Here is a 9,419-nt window from a genome sequence, read left to right as displayed (position 1 = left end):
TTGACGTGGTATGGCGGCTTACCAAATTTATGATCATAACTTTGTAACAAAAAACCCTGTTTTTCTTTTTTTAGACAGGGGATTTTTGTATTTATATATCTTTTTATATGGCCTTAGGAGTGCACCCACAACCCCCCTCTTGTGCCTTATAACAGATCCTATATTATTCTATAAAATGCAATCATAATCATAAAATGCAGTGTCGTTTATCCCTTTTTGCTCTTTAGCTATAACTACTGAAACAATGTAGCAAAGCCTGCTCTCTTCCAGGTCTCTTAATCAGCTGGCTTCTGCTGCCTTGTTTCGGGAGTCAGAATCAAAAGTGTGGAGAGTATAAACCAATAGATTCTACATTAGCAATTACATTTACTAATAACTTTAAAATAACAGAAATATTTTTATTTTAACATTTTCTTTTTTTTTTTTAATGAGAAGAATGGGAATAAAGAGATCAAACAGGAACTGCTTATGAGAGCTTTTCATTGGCATTCTTCTTGCAGCTATGTCTGTGTAATTCCATTACCATTGCTGGTCACAAGCCCACTGACATCAGACCATGCTCCTTGAATGATAGACCATCTCTTCTGGCTTCTTGCTACTTTATATTCTAGCTGAATATATCTGTTATCGGACAGCTTCAGAATTACTTCCATACAAGGAGCTTTTGACTAAGAGTCTCTGTATATATTATATTCTACAGCATCTCATAAAATAGGGTCAGCATATACTTGATCAGTCCAAGAGTGCAATGAATTGATTTAGGCATCTGCTGTCATAAATGCATAACTATGTTCAGTGTTTAACATGCGTGTACTGGAAAGGCGTTTAACTTGAATGAATGGCAATGAGTAAAGGTATACATCATTAATGAGAGTCTTTTGTGTATTTGTTTTATATATTTGGGAATAATAATCCAGTAATGTCAGCTATACTGTATATTATGTACATTATGTACCAATACCTTTAACAGTAAGTAAAGTTTGCACCTTTTGGGTGGGGCAGCAACCCTTCACTTAGTATTCTCCAGAGAGTATCCCACCCAGTCTCTCATCAGACTTTGGACTCTGGAGATCGATTGTTGCCATTGAAGAATACCAAGTGAAAATGATATGGTAGCAAACTCTGTTCTTTGATCCATGTGTGTGAAAACGTGCTCATCTTGGCAAGCTAGCTTAAAGTCTTCTGCATTGCTGTTCTTTTTTCTGGCGTATCAAGGAACGTGATCCACAAGGCGTGGCTGGTCCCATCTCATGTGTCAAAATCTTTTGGAACTAAGAGTTTACAAATTTAACGTATGGTCGATTGCACTACAGAGTTTGAAAAAAAAAAACCCTGGCATTTGGGTGAGGCAGAATGTTCCAACTGTTGCCTAATGAGTGAGTCATCTGAACCATGGAACAGATAATAACATCATAAATAATTTGCCTAAATAAAATAAAGTGCCATGACAAATACATTAACTATTTCCAGGGATAGTCTTAAAGGACCAGAGGAAAAAAAGCAGTATTTTATCTGCCAATAGTCTTTCCCTTCATTGAATATCAGAATACTCTAAACAAGTTCTAATAAGGAAATATACATCTTAGTTTATAATTGCAAATACAAATAATAATACTGGCACTTTATATATAATTATAGGTCTTCATCCTGACTACTTTTAGCTAGAGGCGCCATTTAGAGCTCTTATTCTACTCGCCTACTGGTAAAAATGATGCCTATTGTCATTTTAATTAATATGTAAGGTAGTAGTGATAAAAAGGGTAGTATCTTTCCCTGAAAGGGTGTCAACCATACTAGCAAATGGGTGAAGGACATGCCCAGTTCATGATAGTGGATTATATTGCATGCTATACACATGTATAGGATCTATTATCTGTAATACTAAGTTTTTCCCTGATCTTTCCAATATTCTGATAAAAAAAATGTAAACACTAAATAAATTCAATAGGATTGTTTTGCCGCCAATATGGATTAATGCAGTTTAGTTACCATTGGGTACAAGGTACTGTTTTATTATTACAATAAAAAAACTCAAAAAGAAAAAGATTATCTCCGAGCAAAACCTACAGAAGTACCTAAAGGTACTCTATATTGGTGTTCCACATCAATCCTGTAGAAAACAAGCACACCGGCACACAACACTGTTGCTGCAGGTTAACCCATGCAAAACTTTTTAATGTGGAAGTTGCACTTACGCATTAAAATGTTTTGCATGGGTTCAGGGCCGCCATTAGAAATCACGGGGCACCGTTCAACAAAATTTTTGGGGCCCCCTGGGCCCCGCCCACACTGTCGACCATGCTCCACCCCATATCCCGCCCACTCCACATCACAGTTAAAAGACCACACAGACATCAGCGCTAAAAAAGTAACCCCCCCACACAAGTTATAAAAAGCTATTGATGGTCAGGGCCCCCTTATAAGTTAAAAAAACTTGGGGCCCCAACAAAAAAAAATGTAAAAAAACCCCAAAAAAACATTGGTGGCAGGGGCCCCCGTATAAGTTAAAAACAAATTGGGGCCCCAAAAAAAAAAGTAAAAAAAAATATTTTTTTTTTGAAAAAAAAAAAAAACTGGTGGCAGGGGCCCCCTTACAAGTTAAAAATAATTAGGGCCCCAAATTTTTTTTTTTAAAAAAAAACATTGGTGGCAAGTAAATGTAAATTTAAATGTAAATTTACAAGTAAAATTGAAATTGGGGCCCCAAAAAAAAATGTTTTAAAAAAAGATTGGTGGCAGGGGCCTATATAATATTAAAATAATACATTGGTGGGCAGGGGATTAAAAAAAAACCACACAAACTGATGTTCAGTAGAATTGAACTCATGGCTTCAGTACTTCAACTTCGCCTCCTTTCGTGACTTCGGGTCTTTTCACCGCTTCAGGACTTCAATTTCGGCTGTTTTCGTGACTTCGGTCTTTGCGGCGCTTCAAGACTTCGCTTTTTTCGTGACTTCGGGTCTTTTCGGCGCAACAGCTTTCGGCTTTTCGGCACTTCCGCATTCGGCAACGCAGAGGCAAGACGTATGGCTCGGGCGCTCATAAGGGGGGCCTGGATCTTCAAAAAATGCAGCGCTGCCGGGCCCCCCTTCATGCCCGGGCCCGGTACACTTGTCCCCCCTGTCCCCCTCTGATGGTGGCCCTGCATGGGTTAACATGCAGCAACAGCCTTGTGAACCACTGTGTTTGCTTTCTACAGATTACCGGAGGCTGCCGTTGCCTCTATCACCAAACTACTTGATAATCAGTTATCCAGCACAGGTGTGCGAGAGCTCTTCCTTCTACTCCACATCAATCCTGGACACCCCAACATTATAATGATCATTGCTGAAAAATGTTATACTTGAATACCTAACCATCAGTGTGGGGTTTGTAAACTACTGCTATTTGTAAGAAGTTATCTGTAGGATGTTTTGGTTTCCCTGGGATAAATATAGAGGTTTGACCCTCGTTCTAGTAGGGGTGGTTTGAGAACATTTTGATGGAGTCTTTCAGTATTTGTCCCCGAACTATGTAGGCCACAGCATCAGTCAGGAACCCTATAGGTTAGGTGTAAACAGTGCTCCTCCCGAAGTGCAAGGTGACTATTACAGGCGGAAGCAGAGCCCAAACCAGGGAGCCTAGCACCTGTTTGGGATTTAGGGAGCCAATTGTGACACATGTACCATTTGGAAGAACATACTGTATCAGAGCACTAAAAGTGAACGGGTGTGGTTGAGCAGGGAGAAACATAAAGAAACAAATAGGTGAGTTTTAATAGAAAGGAACTTCAACCAGGAAAGACAGATGCATATTATTTTTAAAGTACAAAAAAGAATAAAGTTTAACAATGATAATGTTACACAATGAAAAATGAAGTTAGACAATATATTCTACCATCGGTGGAAGTCTTGTATACCGTACTATTAATAACAAAATAATTCAATTTTGATAATGCTAAAGTATTACCTAATAATGCTTTACTAAATTTAGGGGGTGATTTATCAAAGTCAGAATACATAAAACTTGAAAAATCTGAATTTTTTGTGAAAAAAACTCAGTTAAAAGTCCGAATAAAAAAGTACTCCAACTCAGACCTGCCATGTTCATGTAGAATTCAATGGGAGAAGTGATTTTGTGGTTTTCAGGAAAAATACATAAAAAGCTGAGTTTTGTGGCGTCAAATCCTAAAAATTTGTGCGATTTTAATTTTTCCCACACAGGAAATTTTTGGAAAAATGGATTGATAAATAAGGGTAAAAAATCCGGGCGGATTTGAACTATTTTATCAAAAATTATCAGATATTTTTGGATTTTGATAAATAATTCCCCCATGTCCAACTGCAAGTCATAATAAAAATCCATTAAATCTTATCTTAAAAGCAATTGTTTGCAACCTTGACCTTTTACAGTGCAAAGTTTTCCATGTGTTGTATATTCAGCAAATGCTGATCTGGAAAGAAGGTGCACAGATGTTAATTATTAATATCGAATAGCAAAATACTTATGGTATCAGGGGCAATTTATATAACCTCCTATAACATAATTAGGCAAGAGCCATAACAGGAGTCCACCTTCCATTTTGGAAGCTCTTGCTTTAGTTGCTACTATACTTCATACTATACTGCACTTGTAACAGTACGTGTAGAATAATAAAGATGGAGAGAGGCCTGGCCTCCCCAAAAAGTGGGCAGCTTCTACATCGACACAAAAAAAAATCAGCTTCTTTGCTATTTCTTTCTGCGCCCAGTGACTGGCATGCCGACCCCCTAATTTTTGCCATACTAGGCCTGGGCCTTTGTGGCCTGCCCACAAATCTAAGCCTGATTTACCCCCAAAATGTTCCAAGTGGCTTCTTGCTCCAGGTGCTGCCAACTCCTTCAACTAATCACGATGCTGAATGCATGAGTACAGAACACAGACAGCCTTTAAATACTACTTTTCTGGCAGATACTAGATAGAGCAAATACTCCTGTACAGAAGTTAAGGATTTGCACATCATGTGCTACTCTGTAAAGTGTGCATCTGCCAGAAAAAAGTGCAAGTTTGAAGATTTTCAAAATCTACACTTGAGCTGTCCTAAAAGTCATAAATGCTGATAAACAAAAGTAAAATGTCATCCATGGCTCTAAGCGCAAATATAGGACATGCAAAATTTGACTTTTATATTTTTGTTCACAGATTCTGAGCAGATATATTTGTTAATTAGAACAATGAATTAATTTTTAAATTGAAACAACGCTTACAATTTACAGCTTTGCAGGCAGGCAATATTAAGAATCCTATCATAACTGAAATCCCTGAGAAATCCATTATCAATAAAGAGCCAGAATCCGCAGTCAGATGCATTTCAGGTATTTGTATATCAGCTGTATGATAGAACATAGTAAATATGAAAACTGCCACTCCCTCAGTTTAATGTTTGGATGCAGCCTACCTGTGCTTGTGCTACAAAGATAATTCTAGCTTAATTCATCTGACAATTAGGGGGTAATGAAATAAAAGGGACAAGGTTGGCTATAGGTCTAGTCACCTGGTAGAATTCATGGGGTTTAAAACACACAGCTGCTTGGTTTCTATAGGTTAGTGCACCTAGACAACATTGCCTTTTATTATACTCTACACTGCCCTGGAAAAGCAATAGGTAAATATGAGATGCCCAATGTCTGGGAGAAGAGCCAACACTGCATTACTTATAGCCCTATATTGCGAACATCATACTTAAATATGATAAATTAATAATCTTTGACTTTCTTGCAAATTAATATCTCTCTGAGGACTTGTTTATTAATTTTAGTGTGGATGCAAATCTCTGTGTATTTTACCCACAAAGCAGTGTGTTTTTCAGAGAATTCAAACATAATTGCAGGTACGATGATTTGGCTTTGTGTGAATTGTACAACATTATGTAACAAACTTGGCATTAGCATCCAATTCTTTTGCCGCTAGTAAGTTGTATCCATGGATGCAAGCCACATTCAACATTGGAGATAAATATCAACAGTGATGTTTCCCATAGCAACCAATTAGCAATTAGATTTCAACTGTCACCTACAAGTTAGAAAATAAATTAGAAAATAAAAGCAACGATCTGTTGATATGTACTGTATCTCCAAGGTTAGTCTATAGCATCAATGTGCACTAAATTTTGTGTTCTACGATTTATCGGTCTTGTATATTATTTAAACACTGTGATGATAACTTCATAATCAGAATACTTCTGTATTTGTCCAATTTGTACATAATATAGTTCTGACTCAGGCTTGATGAAGAACAAGCATTCTTCTCTACAAACATAGCCAGATGCTGCTTTTGCTTAATTTTCACCATGACTACTTCCCAGTCTGCATTTTACCTGGTATACAGCAATTAAAGGGATTCTATTATGGGAAAACATGTTAAAAAAAACAAACAATCCTGCAGCAGGATTTGGCACTCAAATCTTTTTTTCAAAAGAGTAAACAGAATTCTTTATATTTGAAATCTGGGGCTAGACATATTGTTAGTTTCCCAGGTGCCCTCACTTATGTAACTTGTGCTCTGATAAACTTTAGTCTCTCTTTATTGCTGCACTGCATCATGGAGTGATATCACCCCTCTTTGCTTTCCCACCAGCATCCTATAAGCAGAATAATGGGAAGGTAACAAGATAACAGCTTCCTGACACATTGCTAGGTGTAGATTTGAGTATAGCACTCAATAGTAAAAATCCAAGTTCCACTGTGACTCCTCCAGTTACATCTCAACTTAAACTGATACCCTTAAATATGATGAACTTGTCTCCTTTTTCTGCCCAGTGATGATCCTACATGTATCTACACTGAGCCTCATCTGCCCTCTAGCCTTGCCGTCTGCAGCATTTATCTTGCCTAAAACAACTGAATGGTGCTTCATCTTATATCTGTGATTATGTTCATTTTTGTGTGATAGAGCAAAACATTATTAAGAAAAAGGCAGCCTTCAGGAAGCACAGATCTAAATTACACAACAAATGTCCCATATGTCATTGTATTGTGTTTTTGCATAGTAATCGAGGATATTAAAATCAATACATTATTCATGTTATTCAAATACATTTCCTGGTTCATCCAGAAGAAAAGGCTGCACACTCCAATGCTGTATGGATTTTGCCTCAAAGAAAAACAAAATAACTCCTTCCATTTTATATTGATACCAAAAGCCTTGCATTCTCTGATTTTCTATAAACACATTCAGCCCCTTTTGCATCCAGCACTTTTCATTAAAGGGATACTGTCATGGGAAAACATTTTTTTTCCAAAATGAATTTTAATTCAGTTAATAATGCTGCTCCAGCAGAATTCTGCACTGAAATCCATTTCTCAAAAGAGCAAACAGATTTTTTTTATATTCAATTTTGAAATCTGACGTGGGGCTAGACATATTGTCAATTTCCCAGCTGCCCCAAGTATGTGACTTGTGCTCTGATAAACTTCAATCACTCTTTACTGCTGTACTGCAAGTTGGAGTGATATCACCCCCCTCCCTTTTTCCCCCCCAGCAGCCAAACAAAAGAACAATGGGAAGGTAACCAGATAGCAGATCCCTAACACAAGATAACAGCTGCCTGGTAGATCTAAGAACAACACTCAATAGTAAAAACCCATGTCTCACTGAGACACATTCAGTTACATTGAGAAGGAAAAACAGCAGCCTGCCAGAAAGCATTTCTCTCCTAAAGAGCAGGCACAAGTCACATGACTTGGGGCAGCTGGGAAATTGACAATATGTCTAGCCCCATATCAGATTTCAAAATTGAATATAAAAAAATCTGTTTCCTCTTTTGAGAAATGGATTTCAGTGCAGAATTCTGCTGGAGTAGCACTATTAACTGATGCGTTTTGAAAAAAACATGTTTTCCGATGACAGGATCCCTTTAACTGCACTCAACATACAATCGTGAAGAGAATCCTCCCTCCATTACATACTGAAACATTTATTCATACATAAAAGTACAGATATTGTTTGTTGGATTCTTGTATTTATTGATATTAATCATTTATACCTTGAATTCCCTTTTTATGATGCAAGGAAACTAGACAGTCCACTATGTATATTTATACTTCTTTCCTTAGATTTTAGTCCATTGCATGTTTTTTTTTTTTGAGCCGCATGGGTCTTCAGTCTTAGTGGGGTCAATTGGCCTTTGCAGTCAGACATTTCACTGAACCCCTCCTTTGCTTATAAAAAGGCTTAAGAATACACAGCCCTAAATCAACGGCCCTCAAATTTTACCATAATCACCCTTGGCACCCCTGTACACTGATTTGGGCCCAATACAAGGCTTAACCCCACCGTTTGGAAACCATTGCACTATTTTATTGCTTATTCAGGTTAAGAATAACCATACATAGTAAAACAAAGCAGTGTTTACTTCTCTTGGTATTGTTTCTCACTGCAATTCTACAATGATGTAAAAACCCGGCAAAGCGAATAAGACAAACAATGCTCAGTTTGAAATGATGACTGTTTAATCCCTGATGTCATGGCAAAATTCAAATGAGAAGAAACTTGTTTGTATTACCCAAACCTGTTTTGTTACTTGAACAGTTTATATATCACTCTTATGACACAGACTATTAGTTAGAACTGGAGAAGTGGAAATGAAAGCATTGCATCACATCACTGTGCAAGTATTCACTCTATGTCTATGTTTATAATTGTGTGTGTGTGGCAAACCTCGCATTATGTTGAAACAGGTTTGGTACATATTTTAGTTTAACTTGTGAGATGAGATACAAAGAACATTGAACTGGGTGACCGCCCACTGGATAAAAAGACCAGCATGAAACAGTGCATAGGGTTTATTTACTAATGGTATGGGTAAGTGCTGAAGTGCTTCAGATTGCGAAATTGTACCCCTTATTGCATTAAAAGGCATTAGTGATGTTAAGAGCTTATATCCCTGGCACCAAAGATAGGGGGGTCTCATGAAACCCCCAATGTGTAACCTATCCCCTTGTGTATGCAGCAGTACCAATTCGAGGCAGTCATGCATGCAGAGGAAAGAGCAACTCCAGACAAGAATTGCCTTTGAGCCCATTTATTGCACTTATTGCACATCTTGTCCCATCTTTTGTAAATGAGTCCTAATTTCAGTAGCTCTACGTATTCTAAATGGATACTTTTCTTAAACTCTGTATTGCTGTTGAGGGGACATTACCGGGGTTATTTATTAAAGTCCAAATGACAAAAAAAAAATCAAGTTTTTTTTACTATAAAATCTGAATTTCCAGTGGAAAAAAAACCTTGAATTTTTCAGGATTTATTACACCCTGAGGATGTAGAACCGTAGTTGAAGTCCTGAAGCTACGAAAAGACCCAAAGCCACAAAAAGAGCCGTAGTTGAAGTCCTGAAGCCGAAAGGAACCAAAGCTAAAGACCTGAAGCCACGAGTTCAGTTCTACTGAACACCAATTTTT

Source organism: Xenopus laevis, chromosome 7S (assembly GCF_017654675.1).
Source record: "Xenopus laevis strain J_2021 chromosome 7S, Xenopus_laevis_v10.1, whole genome shotgun sequence".
Lineage (NCBI taxonomy): Eukaryota > Metazoa > Chordata > Amphibia > Anura > Pipidae > Xenopus > Xenopus laevis.
The sequence above is the reverse complement of the archived record's forward strand: the minus strand, read 5'-3'. Positions refer to the sequence as shown.